Consider the following 21,624-nt stretch of genomic DNA (forward strand, 5'->3'; position numbering starts at 1 on the left):
ACAAACTTCAAGACACTTCTGTGGCCTCCAAAATCCATTCTTCTTTCTGCTCGTTCTCCCAAATATACTAAAAGAACTAAGTCTCAGGGAAAGAACTGTGAACTTGTGGCAGTTAGCAAGACAGGTAAACAGCTCTCAACCTTGCAAAAGGCAATATGGCAAATGAGATTTGGAAACAAGCAGCGCTCAGAAATCCTTCTGATCCTCATCACAGGTGAGTCTAGGGGATTAGAGGCTTCCGGAATCTCCCTTCCCCCTCTAAAGAGGCAGTAAATCTACTTACACACATTGGTGTTTTCATTTATCGTTGCCATCATCATCATCACCCCCACTTACTGATATGAAAACTTACTCCCAGAGAGGATGCATAGCTAACTAGCCCCAGGTCACATGGCTATAAGGGATGAAGACAAGATTTAAACTATAATCAAGCATCAAAAAACAAAAAAAAATCATATCATTAAAAATGTGAGTGAGTGCAGAGTGGAGACTCAAAGCCCATCGGTAGGCAACCAGACACCCCCTTACTGAAGGGTTGTGGGGAGAAGATGAGCCAGTCAGGGTGCAGGGTAGCAACAATGAAACACATAACTTTCCTCTCCCCCCTCCACCCTCACTGTCATGATCCCAATTCTACCTTACAAATCTGGCTAGACCAGACAATGTACAGTGGTACAGATAGCAACTAGAAACATAGGGAATCTAGAACAGATGACCCCTTCAAGACCAGTGGTGAGAGTGGTGATGCCTGGAGGGTGGAGGGAAGGTGGGGTAAAAAGGGGGAACTGATTACAAGAAGCTATGTCCTCCCTGGGGGATGGACAGCAGAGAAGAAGGCAGGGAAGATGTCAGACAGTGTAACCTATGACAAAATAATAATAATTTATGAATTATGAAGGGTTCATGAGGTAGTGGGGAGTGGGGAGGGAGGGGGGAAATGAGCAACCAATATTAAGGGCTTAAGTAGAAGGCAAATGTTTTGAGAATGATGATAGCAACAAATGTACAGATATGCTTGACACAATGGATGGATGGATGGCTTATGATAAAAATTTTACTAGCCCCAAATAAAATGATTTTTAAAAATTTAGACTATAACCAATTTCAGAACCTAGATTTTTATCTAATTCTGCTTCCACTCCAACATGAGAAAACAAGGCATACCTATTAGTATAAAAGTTACATCCCATGACAGTTTCTCCCTTCCACTCCTGTTGTCTAACAAAGCACTGTTCACCTGCCTCTGACAGGGCACACTATGGCCAAGCGAGTTGCAGTGATTGGAGCTGGTGTGAGTGGCCTCTCCTCCATCACACACTTACTTGGATGAGGACCTGGAGCCCACTTGCTTTAAGAGAAGTAGTGACATTGGGGGACTGTGGCAGTTTACTGTGCATGGCACATACCCTTCTCCTCTATCAATTATCTCTGGCAGTTTGCTTTGCCCTAGCTCAGGCAGAGTTGCTTTAGTTCACCTTGGCAATCGAGTCAGGGACCAGCTCACTAGAACAATGCATAATCAACACAGAGCAAGATACCACATGCTTTGCAGGAAATGGTCTGCTAAGGGATGAAGCTTGCAGATTGGCAGGGCACAAGCAGGGACAAATGGGAGAGAAGAGAAATAATTAAGTCTAATAGACAAATAGAAATTCATAATGATTTGTGGGTCATAGGCAGTGTGAGGCAAAGCAACAGAATGTCACATCATAAAGCTGAACCAGTGAATACAGAGCCGATGGCACTCTGGAAGTTGGCATCAGGGAGTGGAGCCCTCGCCACTAGGCATTCTCCAGGTTTGGGGGGATGAGAACTGGCAAGGGTGAAGCAGAACTCCAGACCTGGAGCGGTCTACGGGGTTACATTCACAGCAGCAGAATAAGAGCCACCAGGCACTGACCAAACTAGAGGGTGCTGCAGGGGCACAGTGTGAGGTTCAATTCTGTGTCAACTTGACTCAGTCCAGCTTCTCAGTGGTTTGGCAGCTCACTCGAAAAACCAAACTTACTGTCATCACATCAATTCCAACTTGTGGCGACCCTACAAACCAAGGTAGAACTGCCTTTGAGGGTTCCAGACCGTAATTCTTTACAAGATTAGAAAACGTCGTCTTTCTCCTGTCGAGTGGCTAGTGGTTTCAAACTGCTAACCTAGAACTTATCAGCCCAACACACAACCCATTACACCACCAGTAGTGACTAGTAATTTCCCATGATATGACCTAACACAGTGTAATCAATTCCATGGTGGTAGCTTCTGTGAGCAACCAAGCAGGTTTAAGATCAGGGTGGAGCACAGTTGATGGGAAGTTACCCTGGGGGTGTGGCCTACTGCTATATAACCCTTTTCTGCAGCCGTGTCATCCACTTCCTTGGTGTGAATTTCTTCATAGATAGATAAATAGATAGAAGATAGATAGATAGATAGATAGATAGATAGATAGATAGATAGATAGATAGATAGATAGATAGAATAAAGATATAGATATCACTGGTTTTGATCCTCTAGAAAACTCAGCAAAACACAGATTAAAAACCAAAAGGTCAGTGGGTTGAACTTCCAAGGTTGTCCATCTTTACAGGAGCAGAAAGCCTCATATTTCTCCTGCGGAGTGACTGGAGAAATCAAACTGCTGACCTTGCGGTTAGTGGCCCCGCTCCTCACTCACTACACCTCAGGGCTTCGTAGTTACCATGCGAATCCTTGCATAAGGTGGCAGAGTACAGGGAAGAAGTGAGCACTTGTTTTGCTTTCAGGCAGCGTGTGCAGTGTATCAAGATGTCCAGCTTCCTCCGCAAGTGGCCAGAGGAAGGTTGTCACAGGAACGGAAGACAAGCAGGACAGAGCTGTCTTTGATGCTGGCCTGATTTGCAGTGGATATTTCCCGAGTCCCCACTTACCTCTGGAGTCCTTGTCTGGTGAACTCTTTCTGCCTGGCCCCATTTCTACCTACATTCTTCTAGAAGAGAATTCATTGATTTACCATTGGCATTACTTCATGATTGTAAAAAGACATGTTCACCCTCAGAAACAATGTAAACAGAATCAAGCTGAAAGGTATCATATAAGTGTCAGGTGCTATTGTTTACTTATGAATGTGTTATTGTAGTTACATTTAAGCCATGGCATTCCTCATTCAAATGCAGTGACCACAGAAAGCTCAAAACTATCAGCACTGTCATTAAAATCAATTAATTAAAAAGCCTTGTATTTTTGTCATCTAGTTACAAGCATTTTTATCAGGAATGATCTGTTATTTAAGAACTTAGAGAAAGTGAAGTATTTTGACAGATTTGTTAAGAAACAAGACAGAAATTACACGTGAAAAGTAATATTTTTGCCCCGCAAAATAGTCACTGCCAAAACCCATGTGCTGCTGGGAGCAGAGCTAGCAGCCAGGGGGAGATTTAACTGCCCTGTGGGGACTGTCTTGAGTCCTTCGCCAAGTTCTTTTGGACATACTCACAACTGGCAAGTCACTATCTTTGGGGATTCAACTGATTTAAAAGCCAAGAGCTGTTCAAATTCAGGTGAGGGAGATAATGTTCGTGATACTGAGTAGCACTAACAAGTAGTGAAGCTACTATCCGCCTCTCACCTGTAAGCAGCCTAAAAGGTGATGCCGTCAGTGAAGTTTCACAGCTTTGAGAAATCAAAAGAACATTTCAGGAAGGATGAGAGCAAAGAAAACAACTGCAAACCTTGAACACACACGAACCATATAAACTCAATCTCAAACGAACAAAATATCTTACCCTCCACTCTGAAAAAAAAATGTCCAAAATTCAAGCGATAACTCAAATCATGATTTTCCAAAGAAGAAATACTGCAGGTAGTGGTTCCTGCAGGCTTGTTGCTGGGCCAAAGGCTAAATATGCCATCATATGGTACTCAAAGAATATATACTACCTCATATAGCAATACTTCTAGTATGTGCTGAGTGCCCCCAAAATGTATATAGGTCATTTTGGAATTTGTTGCCCTGTCAGACGTAGGATGTTTTACCTTTCACTCCTCATCCCAGTCTGCAACTGGAGAATGCTGCCACAGAAAATCAACCCAGAGATGGGAGGCCAGCTTCCACATGTCAGGATGAGCTGCATAGACCGCCAGAGGCAATGACCAGGAAGGAGGCTGGAGAGAGATGAACTAGAGCAGCCAGGCAGTTGCATCTTTTTGTGTGAGAGCAAACCTTCTATATGCCTCAGCAACTTCTGGGGAAGAAGTGTTACAATTGAAATTTGGGGGTGCCCAGATGATGGGAGGAGGAGATCTGCGCAAAGAGCAGTTGGATCTTCTAAGGCATGGGGGCCTTTAGGAGGATCTGCTGCCGGGCACATCAGTCCCAATGTCCTCTCCATTCTCGGCATGAGGTGGCCTTGGTGAGTGGACACAATGTGAGGAGTCCTCAGCGTCCAGGCTGCTACGGTTCCATAGGGCAATGGCCTTTGATTGGCGTTAGACGCTATCCAGTTGTTTTTGACCCACCTTATGCACAGCAGAAAGAGGTGCCACCCAATCCGCCACCATCCTCACAAGGGTGCTTATGTTTGAGCCCAGTGTTGCAGCCACTGTGTCAATCTATCTTGTCCAGGGCCTTCCTCTTACTCACTGCCCCTCAACTTTACCAAGCGTGATGTCTTTGTCCAGGGGCTGGTCTCTCCGATAACACGGCCACAATGTGAGCGATGCGACAGTACTTCTTCCAAGACAAATCTGTTGGCTCTTTGGGCACTCTTTGGCATTTTCAGTATTTTTCACCAGCACCATAGTTCAGAGGCATCTATGTTTCTTTGCTTTTCCTCGTTCAATGCCCAACATGCATAAAAGGAGATTTAAAATACCATGGCTTGGGTCAGGTATAACGTAGTCCTTAGACTTCAAAGTAACAACCTTGCTGTTCAACACTTTAAAGAGGTCTTGTGCAGCAGGTGTACCCAAGGTGCTATGTCATTTGCTCGCTTGACTGCTCTTTCCATGAGCATTGACTGTGGATCTAAACAAGACAAAATGATTGACAACTTCCATCTTTTCTCCATTGATAAGTTGCATTTACCATAGCAGTTATGGACAAAGTCATACAGCTGGGTCCAACTACTCCTATGGGCAGCACACTCTCTGTGCGTGCGTGCAAACCTCGATGGATTGGAAACACGAGTCCTCATCCATAGAGTGAGTATGCAGGTTTTCCCTGGCTGTGCTCTGAGAGGAGCAAACCAGTGAAATGCAAGGCTGGACATTGGAGCCACTTCCTCCTGTGCCTCAGGTCCTGCTCCAGCCCAGCCCTGTAAACACAACTTCCATCTAATAAGGGAGTGCTTCTGTGCATGTCCGGCTTTATGACCCTGTGGGTCAGACAATTACCTAGTTCATGGTTGGCAACTTAGACTACACCGTGCCATAGCGGCCCACAGTTACTAAGGCCCAGTAACAAGCCCAAAGCGGCTTCTCAAAAGGAGAGTAGTTATCCTTAGATTATGGCAAAACTTGACTCCAAATCCTAGGTGTCCACACTGTGATTCACCCAAAGGGGCCGGCCAAAGACGATAAACAGCACCTCTGTCTGCCACAGGCATTCCAGAATCTGTTGGAGAAGCAGATCATGTGGTTCAAATGGCAGGGCATCTTGCACAGCAGCCTGAGCCTGTCCCAGAGACTTCTCTTCTTCTGGGGCCCACTCAAATCTAGCAGCTTTCATGTCATTTGATAAACAGGCCAGGGCTCTCTTGAGTTTGATAAACTGGCATAAGTACCATATGTTGGGAATTGCTTATGATTTACATGTAATATTAAATACCACAAGAATTTAATGAGCTAATCCATATAGAATGCTTAGTATAGTGCAGAGCACATAGTAAGCATTCTATACATCCTAGCTATTTCTATTTTAAATTATGAGCCAGGGCTAACAGTCACCCGCCTCCTAAGAACTGTTCATCAGAAACTGCTCACTAAAGTGCATGAGAATCCACCAGATTAAGAAATGCATATTCTTGTTAGTAAATTATAGCCGGGCATCGCAACCATTCCACCTCAGTTCTGCCTTCTCCCACATCGCTTTAGGAATCCTGGGATGAGTGGCACAGAGACCCTTTCTGCGACAGGTCACCCCTTCTCATTTCCTCTGTTCCACACACACATCGTGTAAGAGCAAGCCTCTAAAGACACATCACTTGTGATCATTACTAAGCTACAGATTGGTGATCACAGCTGCCTAATTATGTTTGCTCAGTTATTAATAACTGTTCTCAAACTGTCAGGCATTGTAAATGGAACTGAAATGCCTTGCCCGCCTCTTCCTAAGAGAGTTGCTAAGTGTTTTCTAACACATAGTATTAGGATTAAAAAAAATCAGAGAAATGATAACAGCAAAGTACTCCAGGCATTTTTGCTGACAAAGCAAACTAAGCCAGTTATCCTCATCAGAACCTGAAGGTGTCCATCTCTGTAAGCATCATACAGTATACAAAGCTAATAAAGGTGATCTTGAATTGCCAGAACAAGCTCTGATGGTGTAGTGGGTTACTCATTGGGCTGCTGACCACAAGGTCACTGGTTCAAATCCACCAGGCATTCTAAAGGAGAAAGATGAGGCTTTTTGCTCCTGTAAAGATTCACAGCCTCAGAAAACACAAGGGCATTTCTATTGGCTCTGTCCAATAGGGTTGGAATTGCACAAATGACAGGAATATAGGCTTGTTTGGGGGTTTGAATTATAGATATTTTACTTTTACAGCAAATTTCAGAAAAAAAGCTTTTAAAATATTGATGTTTCTGTGCTACCTGGTCCAGTTATCTGAAACATTCTCTCTCCAAAATGTTGAATTTTCTAGCTTCAAGTAATTCCTTTGCTTTATAGCATTAAGATTCAAAAAAGGGGGTGGGTACTCCCCTTCTCAGCAGATCCGTAACTCCTTTGCCTCCCTAACCTCACCCTAGACACTAATGTGAGGTATAAAAAGGAAAACATGTCAGAATGAAAGCTGGACTTCTATTGTAATTCGCTGCTTTTGCTGAATAAAACTAGAAGCCCACAGTCTTTTGAGCCCTTGGTATCAGCTCATTTTCCCCTCCCCCACCCTCCCTCCTTCATGATCCCTTGATAATTTATAAATTATTATGTTTTTCATGTCTTACACCGACCGTTGTCTCCCTTCATCCACTTTTCTATTTCATAAAAACCCACAGCTTGGAATACCACTGCTGCCTCATGTTTCTCAGAGAGAACCCCCACCACTCTACCCCAACCACCGCCATGACTGGAGATGCTTATATTCAAAGGAGGTTAATGTAGTACATACAGAATAAGAATCTCTGAAGTGGGACCCTGAATTCTGGGGTCTAATAAACTCCCCCCGCAAGGTGACCCTTTATAAAACAAACCCTGTAGTACAGATTTCAAAGACTTTGTGGTGGGGGGGATGGGATTACAAGACGACAGAAATGTCCACGGATGTTTTGAAGCCCCCTCTGTACAGTAAGGTGAATGTTTCAAGCACCTCAGCAATCCCGAAGACCCCAGCAGGTAGGCATATGATTCTTTGGAAGTGGTGAGGCATGGGAAGACAAAGTTCCAGGCAAAACCCACTTTGAAAATAGATTTAGTCATTTCTGTCCATTTACAACTAAGTGCAAGAGAAGGACAACACTTTGGGAAATGATTTTTTAATCATTTTTTGGGGGGCTCATACAACTCTTATCACAATCCATACATGCATCAATTGTGTAAAGCACACTTAGACATTCGTTGACCTCATTATTCTCAAAATTCGCCTTCGCTTGGGTTCCTGGAATCAGCTCATTTTCCTTTTTACCCTCCCCCTCCTTCCCCACTTCCCCCTCCCTCGTGAGCCCTTAATAATTTACAAATTATTATTCTATCTTATCTTACATTTCCCCGGCATCTCCCGTCACCCGCTTTCCTGTTGCTATGTAGATCCCCGAGATCTGTTCCCCTTTCTACCCCCCCTTCCCTCCCAGTATCGCCACCCTCACCGTTCATCCTGAGGGGTTCATCTGTCCTAGATTTCCTGTGTTTCCAGAGCCCATCTATACCACTGTGCATCTTCTGATCTAACCAGGTCTGCAAGGTAGAATTGGAACCATGATAGTTGAGGGGAGGAAGCATTTAAGAACTAAAGGGAGGCTGTGAGTTTCATCGTTGCTACACTGCACCCTGAGTGACTCATTTCATCCCCACTACCCCTCTGCAAGGGATGTTCAGTTGTCTACAAATGCGCATTGGATCCCCATCATGTGCTCCCCTCATTCATGATTATATGATTATTTCCCCCCCGCCTTTGGTGCTGGAAACCTGGTCCCCCCGGCCCTTCATGATCACACATGTTGGTGTGCTGCTTCCATGTGGGCTTTGTTGCTTCTGGGCTAGATGGCCGCTTGTTTACTTTCAAGCCTTTAAGACCCTGATGCTATGTCTCTCGATAGCCGGGCTCAGCCTTCTTCACCACACTTACTTATGCACACATTCGTCTTCAGCGTTTATGTGGGGAAGGTAATCACACAATGATGGTTTTGGTTCTTTGGTGTCTGCTATCTGATCCCTTCAACACCTCGTGTTCACTTTGGCTTGTGTGCTCCTTCTCTGTGGTCTTTGTTGCTCCCGAGGTAGATGGCTGCTTGTTTGCCGTCAAGCCTTTAAGACCCCAGACACTATATCTTTTGATAGCCAGGCACCATTAGCTTTCTTCACCATGTTTGCTTATGCACACGTCCGCCTTCAGCAATCATGTCAGGAAGGTGGGTATCATGCAATGACCGTTTAGCTGAGCAAAGTGCTCTTGTATTAAGGGAATGCGCATGAGGAGGCCCAATGTCCACCTGCTACCCTACTACTAAACCTATAAATACATGCACCTAGGTTTATTTCCTCCATAATCATAAATATATTTACATATGTACATGTCTGCATTTAGGCTTCTATGTATGCCCTTTGCCTCCTACTTCTTTCCTCTATTTCCTTATGCTTTCCTCCTGTCCCACTACCATGGTCAGCCTTCATTCTGGTTTCAGGAATTCCTCTCCATCGCCCTTGGTCACTCCCTACCAGTCCTCCCATCCCCTCCCTCCACTGGTCTTGAACCAGTCATTGTTTCCTTGTACCTATGTTGGCCAACACCTCCTCCCTACCCCTACCTCCCACACTCTCATTTCCCTCCGGGACCATTGGTCCCATTATTTTCTTCTCACATTGTTTGCCTGGTCTATCTTATCTAGGTGGACCTGCAGATGTAGTAATATGTGCATAAAAATGTGGATGGCTTTGACAGCACCAAAGTGGCACATAAGAACATGGCGTCAACGGCAGCAACACCAATAAGCTAACAAACTAAAAAGCCACTGACATACAAAATTTAAAAGAAGAGAAAAAAACAAAACAAAAAGACAGCAAAAAAAAAAGGGTAAATAGTTCAAGGTCTGTTTGTTGACCTTTAGGAGTGTTTTCCGGATAAATCTGATGGGATGCCACGTCCTGGTCCCAAAGTCCATCCTTTATACTCCCTCGGGACCTCCTTGCTGCTCAATTGCACGCCCAAGTGTTTTGCCTCAGTGTGGTGGGGTCAGCTCAGTCGCACATCCCCCATTGTGTCTCCGGTGCTGTCCCATGTAGGGCCATGGGTCAGTGCAGGATGTCACATCTTGCCGTGAGGCTGGTTATATGGTCCTCTCTGCACATTGAGCCCTTTGAGCCGGGCTATCTTCCTCTGAGCTTGGTGGGCCCAGGTGTGCTCTGCTCCGTTCTTCCTCCTTCCTTTGCTTTAGCTTCCTTCTGGGTGTGGTGTGGTGTGGTGTGGTAGGCTGTTTCCAAGTCTTTGCGATTGTGAATTGTGCCTCAATAAATATTGGAGCGCAGATGACTTGTTTTGTTTTATTTATTGCTTCCACCAGGTGTTTGCCCAGTAGAGGGATAGCTGGGTCATAAAGTAGATCAATTTCCATTTTCTTCAAGTATCTCCAGATTGCTTTCCACAGTGGCTGTATAAATCTACACGACCACCAGCAGTGGAGGAGAGTTCCTACTTCACCACAGCCCCTCCAACACTTGTTGCTCTCTGATTTGCTGATCTGGACTAGCTTCAGGGGTGTTAGGTGGTATCTCATGGTTGTTTTGACTTGCATTTCTCTTATGGCTAATGACCTGAAACACTTTCTCATATGCTTATTGGCCATAAGGGTCTCCTCCCAAGTGAAAGTTCTTTTCAGTTCTTTTGTCCACTTCCTTAGGGGGTTAACTGTTTTCCTCTTTTTGTAGGTCACGATGGTGTTTGTAGATTTTAGTAATGAGCCCTTTGTCTGATGATTCATTACTAAAAATCTTCTCCCGGTCTGTGGGTTGTCTTGTCACCCTCTTGGTGAAGTCTTTCGAGGTGCACAGGTGCTTTATTCTTATTAAATCCCATTTGTTGATTTCCAGTTCACCTGTGTATGTACCCTTCCTTATTGCAGTGAGCCTATGAGTTCCCTGGGCCAGTGCTCTGAGGTTAGTGCCAATTCCCTCCTTGATGGTCCTGATGGTTTGGGGTTTAACTTCTAGGTCTGTGATCCACCTTGAGTTTACTCTTGTGCATGGTGTGAGGTAAACATCTTTTTTCATCTTTCTACATGTGGATATCCATTGTTTCCAGCACCACTTGTTAAAAAGGGCATCCACTTCCCACTTGATGGTTTGGGGACCCTTGTCGAAGGTCAGTTGTCTATATGCTGATGGTTTTATTCTTGGGCTTTCTATTCTTTTCCAATGGTCTGAGTGTCTGTTGTTGTGCCAGTACCATGCTGTTTTGATCACTGTAGCTGTGTAATAGGCATTAAAATCGGGTAAGGCAAGTCCTCCAACTGTGTCCTTCTTCTTGAGGAGTTCTCTGCTAATTCTGGGTTTCTTCCCTCTCCATATGAAATTGGTGGTCACTTCTTCCAATTCTTTGAAGAAGGTTGATGGAATTTGAATTTAAATACTCTCAAAGCAGCTCTGAAATCAGGCCCTGTTTTATTCTAAGATTTCATTTTTGCTTTCCACCAATTACCACAGCATCTTCCATGAAGAAAAAATGTTTTTAACATCAAAGCCTCTGTTGAAAATGAATGCTGAACTCTTCTCCACGTAGCCAGGACCAGGACTGCTCTTCCCATGTCAGGAGGAAAAGCCCATGGACAGCACAGGCGCTGTCCACCGCTGTGTCCACAAAAAGTCACGGGTTGTGAAACATGCCCCCCTTTTCATTTCAGCGTATTGCCTTGTTCTTTTCCCCCCCATGAACTAGAAGTTTTGACGTGGCAAATAGAAGTATTGCTTGAGCAATGCCTGACACACTCACTGACTCTGGTCTACTTATACAGTCTGCATTTTCCTTGGGTTCCCTGCTCAAGCATACAAATATGAAAATCATACCAAATGCAAGGCATTGGTACCAAGGAGGATTAAAAAGATCTTTGAGCCCAAGGTACATGGGAAACACAGGGAAGAGTGATGTTACATCAAGAGGACTGAAATCAACATCACAAAATAAAACATGTATGACTTGCTGAATGGAAAACCAATGTGCTCAGTAAACTTTCACCCAGATCTCAATTGACAAGTGAAATAAAATAAAATTTATGAGCCAAGGTTGAATCCTTAAGAAGCTTCTCTCCAGCAAAACATCATCAAGTGCAAGAATTTACTTGACTTAGAGGTGCCATTCTCGAAGACATTCATTTCGCATCCTGTTCTTACTTCCTGGATAGTTAGTTCTTAGTGCCCCTTTTCCAATTTCTAATCATCCTTCAAATTTCTCCCATTAAGAAAATATCAACTCCTCCAAGAAGCCTCCATTGGCCCAGTTTAAGCCAAATACCCCACGGGAGGTGTTATGAAAATAGCACCTATTTTTAGAGGCAGTACAGAATAATACATGTAAGCTGATCTCCAGACCCAGGTGGACTAAGTGCTGTCTGGGCTGTGCTGCTCACTGTATGGCTTGGGCCAAGTTGTTGAACCTCCGTGCCTCAAGCTCATCATTAGAACATCAGGTAATAATGCTGTGTCTCTTACAGGCGGTTGTTGCTGTTGTTTTTAACAGGTTTATTGGCATTCAATCCACATATTGCACAGTTCAGTAGTTCAATCACAACAAAAAGAATTGTACACTCATTACCACAATCAATTTCAGAACATTTGCTCCTCCCGCCACTGCCACCCATGGTTAAATCTATTTTAAATTGAATTGTATCATCATCATCAGTTCTAGAGAGTGCTCTCTCCCTCCCAACATACAATGTCTGCTCCCTCAATCCCCTCACCCTCCCTACCTCTCACCTCCACCCCTACCTCTCCTATAAACCCTCGCATCAGTTATTATTTCGGTGCATCTTCTCCTTCTCTGTTTCACACACCGGAAGACCCAACAGAAACAATTAAAAAAAGAAATAAAGTGGCAAGGATAAATAACAATAACACAGAGATAAAAATACAAATAATAGGTAAGAAAGAAAAGACCACTGTGGATATTTAAGAGACCAGGGGAGAAACCTGTGTCATGGAACAAGCATGAACTACTTGCACCTAGAAGAATCTCATGGGGATCTGCCAGCAGCTTAATCAGGCTAGGGACTCTGCGGGTGGGTTTGCGACTCCCACTGTCCTCCACAGCTTTCTAGAAAATGGGCGTTCACAATTTAGCTTCTGATACTTTCCTCTTTGTCATATTTGAATTTTGTTATTGTCGTTTCTGGAACAAACAAACTGGTGTATTTCTTCCATATGGACTTAGTTGACTCCTCACTTAGATGGCTGCTTGCTTGAATACAAGCCTTTAATATCCCAGACACTATTCCGATTTATAGCCAAGCACCATCTCCTTCCTTCATCACATTTTGCTATAGCCCCCTTATCTTCAGGCTGTTTTTGAGGTTTAAATGAGTACTTAGACAAATGCCTGGGAATCACATAGTATGGGGCTGAAGAAATCATAGCTATTATTATTGATTATCTGCTCACCCATCTAACAATGAAACCAAGCTCACTGCCACCAAGTCAACTCATAGTTTTAACCCTGTATGGCAGTGTCGAACTGCCCCTGTGGGTTTCTGAGACGGTCACTCTTTATCGGACTAGAAAGCCTCATCTTTCTCCTTTGGAGCAGCAGGTAGTTTCAAACTGCTGACCTTGGGATTAGCAGTCACACAGCTAACCCACTCTGCCACCAGGGCTCCACACACTTAACTGTCTAGAGATGACACATATCTTCATATCCCCTAGACCTAATATACACCAGAGCAGCAGGGGTACAATTATTAACAATAACCATAAAAAGGATTTTGACTTAATGCCCATGCAAATCTGACCTATGCAAAGACTTGGTGGCACAATGGTTACTCACACGGCTGCTAACCTAAAGGCCAGGGGTTCAAATACAGCCACGACTCTGCAGGAGAAAAGGTGGGATAGTCTGTGAAGTTTCACAGCCTAGGAAATGCTGTGGGGCAGTTCTACTCTGCCCTATTAGGGTTGCTATCAGAATTAACTTGATAGCAATGGGTTTATTTTGTTGTTTTGGTTTTTGTATTTTGTTTGATATGGTTTGGTTTGATTTGGTGGGGGGAGGGGGAGGAAAAGAAGTGGCAGGTTGTAAGACTTGTCCTCCCACAGGGCCAGCCCCACCAGGAGGCAGGATGTTCATCACTGACCCATAGTGCTATGAGGGACAACACTGGAGACGCAGTGCTGGAATTGCACCCAATCTGACCCAACCACACTGAGGCGAAACACTAAGGGAGTGCAACACAACAGCAAGGGGAACAGAGCAATGAAGTCCCCAGGGAATACCAAAAATAAACTTTGGGGCCACGGCATGAAACCTCATCAGATTCGACCGGAAAACAAACAGACCTGGAACTATTTATAGGTTTTTCTTTCTTTCTTTTTTTTCCTTTTTTGCTGTGTTCTTGTTGTTTTGTTTTCTTTTGTTGCTTTGCTTTGCTAAGTCTTGTTTTTTGTGCATATTATTATCTCTGCAGGTCTATCTAGATAAGATAGGCAGGATAAACAATCTGGAGGAAAAAACAACGGGACTGATGGTTCCTGGGGGCACATGGGAGAGGGGATATTGGGGGAAAGGAAATTGGTATTAACAGACCCAGGGACAAGGGAACACCAGTGTTCCAAAATCGATGGCAAAGAGGGTGTAGGAGACCTGGTAAGGATTGATCAAGGGCAATGTAAGAGAGGAATTACTGAAACCTGAATGAAGGCTCAACATGATAATGGGACAAAAGGAAAGTAAAAGGAAATAGAGGAAAGAACTGGGAGGCAAAGGGCATTTATAGAAGTCTAAATACAGGTATGTACATAGGTATATGTAAATATATTTATATATGATGATGGGGAAATAGATCTGTGTGCACATATTCATAGGTTTAGTATTAAGGTAGCAGACAAGAACACTTTGTTCTATTAAACTTGCATTCCATGATGCTCACCTTCTCAACACGATCACTTAAGACAAAGTGAGTGCATTCCAAGTGTGGTGAAGAAAGCTGACGGTGCCCAGCTATCAAAAGATATAGCGTCTGGGGTCTTAAAGGCTTGAAGATAAACAAATGGCCATCTAGCTGAGAAGCAACAACGCCCACATGAAAGAAGCACATCAATCTGCGTGATCATGCGGTGTCAGTAGGATCAGATATCAGGCATCAAAGAACAAAAATATCATATCATTGTGAATGAGGGTTAGTGCAGAGTGAAGAGCCAAAGTCCATCTGTAGGCAACTGGACATCCCCTTACAGAAGGGACGTGGGGAGGAGACGAGCCAGTCATGGTGCAGTATAGCACCAATGAAACATACAACATTCCTCCAGTTCTTTAATGTTTCCTTCCCCCCACTATCATGATCCTAATTCTACCTTACACATCTGGCTAGACCAGAGGATGTACACTGGGACAGATAAGAGCTGGAAACACAGGGAATCCAGGACAGATAAACCCCTCAGGACCAATCATGAGAGTAGTGATACCAGGAGGGAAAGAGGAAGGTTGGGGAGAAAGGAGGAACCGATCACAAGGATCTACATATAACCCCCTCCCTGAGGGAAGGACAACAGAAAAGTGGGTGAAGGTAGACATCGGTCAATGTAAGACATAAAAAACATAATCATTTATAAATTACCAAGGGTTCGTGAAGGAGGGATAGCTGGGGAGAGAGGAGGGAAAATGAGGAGCTGATACCAAGGGCTCAAGTAGAAAGAAAAATGTTTTGAGAATGATGATGGCAACAAATGTACAAATGTCCTTGACACGATGGATGTATGAATGGATTCTGGTCATACAGAGATTTATGGGCCCCTAATTAAATAATTTTTTTAAAGATGACTGTTTAAGCCTTTTTACCCATTTTGAAATGAGATTGTTTCTTTTTTTAATATCAAGTTATAGTAGTTATTTATATATATTGGATATAAGGTCTTCATCAAATATATGTTTTGTGACTATTTTCCACCCACACACAACAGAAGACTTGTCCTCCCTGCCTTCTGAAGATAAGCTCAGACAGTCCCCATGCCTTTATGTGAAATCATGGAAACAGTCTTTTGGTCACTGTAGCTCACCAGAGCAGTCTTGTCTCCATAGCTAGCATGCCCTGTCCCGTGCGCTCAGCAGAACCAGCAGCTGCATATCCTATTCACGTGTTTCCCATCACTTATCTGACACCTGCTTTGGGCGAACAGTCTTCAGTGGGAAAAGCTCGTGGTGTGCTTGGCTGCTCTCGTCAATGGCCGTTCCTCCTCCCTCTGCATGATTCACTCACCAACTGCAGGCGCCGACTCTTCAGTATTGGAGAGGAAGGGGGTGTTGAGAAGAGACAAGAGGACGAGAAAGATCTTTGTGGTTGGCATCAATCTAACCCTAGTCTTCCCCGGCCGTAGATTGACTTTCTTATTTGGTGCTTTAATAGGTTCTAGAAAGAGACGCTGCTCAATTTACCATGGGCTCCTGCCCCAATGATGCCCATATGATGTTAAATACATTGTGTCTTAGCTTTCATTATTATTGCCTTTTATTGTCACTATCTTCCTAAATCTGATCTTACTTTGTCTTTGGGGGTTGGAAACATTACATGTAAACTTACAGCTATATTTTAACTTGTATGTAGTACATATTACTTAAACCAGAATGTGCTGAAAACAAACCGCCATAAGTGCAGGTCATCATAACTCAAATATGTTGTATATCAGGGATTACCTGCACTGCGACTCGCTCAACTGCAGCTCCTGCTGTACATGCAGGTTATGCATTCTCAACCGATCACTTAAAATTGTTTCAAGTCTAAGTTTGGCTAGGTCATCTCCACAATATCAGGATCCCAAGAGATCATTCAGAAACAGCAACATAGAAAGCATGAGACTGAAGTATAAATAAGCATAAAGAATAACACGAACAGACCATGAAGTATATAATAAATTATAAAGGAAAAATAAACATAAAGCACAAGCAATACAAGAATAAATCACTCTTATTCACAAGAAGTTGTGCCATAAAATTTCTTCTGTGCAGTCTTTAAATTTAAGTCTGTAAATACTTGATATATAAAAATTGTCTTTTTATAGTTTGTATTTGCAAATAATTTGCAAGACTGACATACCACTTGCCTCGGGTGCTCAGGGTCATTTGAGATGGTTATTATTTGTCTGTAGTCAGTTTGTCGGTAGCCCTAAATAGTGGTTTTGAAAGGGAACAATCATCTATATTTAAGTATTTACCTAACTCCTCTCTATTTACCTGAGGGAGAAAGATGAAGCTCTACACTTCTGTAAAGGGCTACAGTCCTGGAAACCCACAGGGACCATTCTACTCTGTCCTATAGGGTCAATATGAGTCAGAATCGACTCAGTGGCAGTAAGTTTGTTTTTGTTTTTGTCCTTGTTTTGCTTACCAAAGGAATCTTGGGAGTATAGAGAAATATGAGGCAGCCTGCACCAAAAAAATTTACACAGTTGGAAGCCCCAGGGAGCAATTCTGCTCTGTGCAGTAGGATCACTATGACTCCGAATCAACTCGATAGTAGTGAGGTGGCATAGTTACCAGAGCTGTTGGTAAGCACCATCCAGTTGTTTCTGATCCATACAAGCCCTATGTACAACGAAATGAAACACGGTCCACCCCGGTGCCATCCTCAAAACCACTGCTATGCCTTAGCCCACTGCCGCAGCCACTGTGTCAGCCCGTCTTGCGGAAAGTCTTTCTCTATCGTTGCTAGCCCTCTACCTGACCAATCATAATGTCTCCATCCAGGGACTGCCCCGTCCCGATGACATGTCCAAAGTGCAAGCGACAAGTCTTGCCACTCTCCTTTTAAAATAACTTCCTGGCTGTGTTCCGTCCAGATAGCTTTGTTCTTCTGGCAGTCTAGGGTCCAGTCGATATTCTTCACCAAGACCGCAGTTCAAAGCAACAGCTCTTTGATCCTCCCTATTCACTGTCCAGCTTTCAAGTGCACATGAGGCAACTGACAATATCATGCCTTGGGCCAGGCTTATGTTAGTCCTCAAAATGACAACTTTGCCTTCAACACTTTAAAAAAATCTTTTGCAACAGATTTGCCTGGTAAAAAACCCAGTGCAACCCATCATCTTGCTTCTTGATTACTGATTCCAAGTAAAATGAAGTCTTGATTGTAGATTTAAATATTTGAAGCCCTTGACAATTTCAATCTTTTCTCTATTCATGGCAATGCTTTTTATTGGAGCAGTGGAGTGGGTGGGAGAAGGTTATTTTGTTATGTTTTCTGAATGTTGAAATGCAATCCATAGGAAAGGGTATAGTATTTATCTTCATCAGTAAATGCTTCACGTCCTTTATACCTTCAGCAAGGTTATGTGATCTGCATAGAAACGTTGTTAGTAATTTTTCCTTAATGAGTTCAGCTCTTTGGATTATGAGCTCAACATACAGATTAAGTAAGGTGAATGGATGAAACCCTAATACACTCCCTTTTTATTTTCAATCATGAAGAGACCTCGTGTTCAGTTTGAAGAGCTGTCCCTGTATCTGTGGGTAGATTCCACATGAGCACAAGTATTAAGTATTCTAGAATCCATTCTTCTCCATGTTATACAAAATTGGTCTGGTCTGGGTTTACCAAGGCAGACTAGACTAAACTCCTAGGAGAGCGCATGCTGGTTCAACTGCCTACTACTAGTGATGGGGGGGTGGGGGGGTGAAGCTGGGGGTGGGGCTGCCATATATCTGAGACTCCCATTGCACCATAAACTCTAACCTGCATATTGAGAAAGTATAGCTCTCTATATTTCTAATTTTCTGATCCCGCCTTCCCCTCAGGAATCCATAAATTTGAAGGCCAGATTCTACACAGTCAAGAGTACAAGATTCCAGAAGGTCTTCAAGGAAAGAATATCTTAGTGATTGGTCTTGGGAACACTGGAAGAGAGGTTGCAGCAGAACTCGGCCGAATAGCAGTTAAGGTACCCCCTGGACATGAGCACCCCTCCCCATCATCATTTCTGACTGCCAATGTGAAAATTCAAGATTATAAATCTCTTGGGCATATGTTACAGAGGGGAGAATCTGAAAGTCCTATAGCCACATGCGATATTTTCTGGTCTATTTTAAGTATCCATATTTTACAGAACTAAACCATCCCTAAGAAGGGTACAAAAATCATGTGGGCACATCAGTACAGACAAGAGCTCTTAACATGTGGAATTCAGGACAGATAAAACCCTCAGGAAGAGTAGTGGAAGTGGTGATATCATGAGAGTAGAGGGATGGCGGGGAGGGGGAGAAATGGAGAACCCATCACAAGGTTGGATATATAGCCCCCCCACACACACACAGAGGATGGTGAATAATGGAAATGTGGCTGAAGGGAGACAACAGATAGTGTATGACACAACATAACAATAATAATAATATATAATTGATCCAGGATTCACGAGGGTGAAAGGGTGGGGAAGTGAGGGTAAAAAGAGGAACTCTGATACCAAGGGCACAAGTAGAAAGACAATGTTTTGGAAATGTTGATGGCAACATATGTAGAAATGTGCTTAATATAATTGAATGAAACAATATCTCTATGATTGAATGATGAATTGTCATAAGATTTGTAAGAGCCCCTCGATAAAATGATTAATACAAAAATAAAGTAAATGTTTTTCAATTGTGTGGAAACAGCCACTAAACCTAGAAAGGGGCCCCTTTAGGAACAGGCCACATGGGCAAGTGACTCTACCCAGGAAAGTTGCTTTCCAGCGAGTGTCTACAATCTGTCTTCGTAATTCTGGAAGGCGAGAAAGAGGAGGATGTTTTCTGAGCATCTCTGAATTCTCTACTACAAGTCAAATTGGCACCTGGTTTTAAAATGAAGCAACTTATGCTTTGCCTTAGATGTGTGCATAATTATTTTAGGAAGTCTAAGCAAAGAATTGTAAATTATAAATCTATTCTAATTTAGCATAAATTATAGAACACAAATTATATCTAATAAGAATAGTTTTTATTTTGTTCAATTAAAATATCTATCCCAAACATGTATGTTAAATTCTATGTTACTTTAAAAAGTGTGACAAGCTGTCCGATCAAGAGTATAGATTACAGGGATTATAATTCTTTATATTAAATAGGTTGAGCATATTAAACAGGTGTCTAGATCAGGCCAGAGTAATTTGTGAAAACAAAGACAGCAACAGGAACAGATCAAACTCACTGCCATCAAGTCAATGCTGACTCATGTGACCCTATAGGACAGACTAGACCTGCCCCTGTGGTCTTCCGAAGCTATAAATCTTTGTAGGAGCAGAAAGCCTCATCTTTCTCCCACAGAGAGGCGGATGAGTTCAAACTCCTGACCTTGTGTTTAGCAGCTCAACATGGAACTCACTACTCCACCAGGGCAAACTGTTCTTAAAAGACCATTTAAAACACACTGAAGAACAATACTCCAACATGACTGAATAATGTATCTATCCTTCCTGCCTTCCCTCTGAGGTTCTCCTCCGGACTGAAAGTGGTACCTGGGTGACTGGCCAGTCTTCAGATGGGACTCTCCTTATGACATAATGCTTACAAGAAGATGCTTAATATCCTTTTCCTGAACAAGTTCTACCTGCCTGTGTACAAAGTTGGATTCAAGAGAGGCTCAGGAATAAAATATTTAACCATGAGAATTATGGATTGAGTATTATTACAGGGTACTTGAATGTCTTCTACTTAATGGAAAATGATTAAATCCATTATTCCTTATTCTATCTTATTCAGAAATCAAAATTCCACAGTGTGTCATTGCCTTTCTTATCTTTAAGCCAATGTCCACATACCACTGAAGTGCTCGCAGTGGCCGTGTCTTCTGGCTACCAACAAAAGTAATGGCTCAGGAGCCTAGATGAAATGAAGAATGAAGCACTTTCATAGCCAGTCGGAAATGTAGATGGCCTTGGAGGAAGTCCGACACACTCCCATATAGAAAAGAAGGAAATGGAGCCCCTGGGTGGCACGAACAGCTACACACTCAAGGACTAACACAACCGGGCAGTTTGAGCCCACCAGGAAGGACCTCAGAAGAAAGGCCTGGTGTCTTGAAAACCTTAGAAAGTGTAGTCCTACTGTGCAGCACAGGAGATGCTGTGAGTCAGAACTGACTCACCTGCAACGGAGAACAAGAGCAATGATGACATGAGTCAATGCGGTGGTCAGCGCTCAAAACAGCACCATGTCTGCTCTGGCTGAGTGATTACATGATATGCTTTAATATTTATCTGCACATTGACACTTTATACATTAAATTGTTTCCTCCAAAAATATGCACTGCATAACCTTAATCTCTACACCTCTGGTTGTAATCCCATTTGTGAATGGGTTGTCTTGGTTGTGTTAAAGATACAAGATTAGAGTGTAGCTTGAGACCATTTATTTTTGAGATGTAAAAAACATTAGCCAAGTAGAAATGTGGAGAAAGAGCTCCCGAGCCACATGAAGAATATAGAAGGTCAACAACAAGGGGCTGCTCCAGAGACAATAGAGAAAGCCTTCTTCTTGAGCTGTGCACTCTGAGTTCAGACAACTTCTAGCCGCCTAGCCAGTAAGAAAATTAATTTCTGTGTGGAAAGCCATGCATAATGGCAGCAGATAACTATGTCCTGGGCAATTAGAGCAGCAAGGAAAATAAAACATTTGAAATGTGTGTTAGGTTATTAAATGTGATTTTCTGTATAGTGCTTTCAATTATTTGTCTGTGGTAAGCCATCTTCAACTGAGAAGCAGAATTAATGATAAAAGGTTATTCAATATGTTAATGTTCAAGGACATTATGTCTGATATGATTCGGTAGAATAATATTCACAATGAAAAGATTCATCAGTATATATAAATTTGTTTTTAAAATTTTTATTCAGAAAGTTTCCTGCTGATCTCCTCTTTGCCTAGTTTCATTCCCTTGAGGCTTGAGTGACACGAAACCCAAAATTGGTTATCAAATAGAGTGTTGTGTGCTCTATCCTAATGACCTGAGCAAAGACATTGCCCCAGGAATTAATCTCAAGAGATATCGAAATTTAACATCCTGGCAAGAGATATAAACTTAGTTGTTGTCCACACGCCTTCTACTGGGAGCAGGAAAACA

The 21,624-nt window shown here is 42.9% G+C and overlaps 1 pseudogene; it reads left to right on the forward strand.

Annotated features, from left to right (window-relative positions):
* The first annotated feature begins 162 nt into the window (after positions 1-162).
* Positions 163-20,234, forward strand: LOC142439013 (dimethylaniline monooxygenase [N-oxide-forming] 4-like; annotated as a pseudogene).
* Positions 20,235-21,624: the final 1,390 nt, after the last annotated feature.

Source organism: Tenrec ecaudatus, chromosome 1 (genome assembly GCF_050624435.1).
Source record: "Tenrec ecaudatus isolate mTenEca1 chromosome 1, mTenEca1.hap1, whole genome shotgun sequence".
NCBI classification, from domain to species: Eukaryota; Metazoa; Chordata; class Mammalia; order Afrosoricida; family Tenrecidae; genus Tenrec; species Tenrec ecaudatus.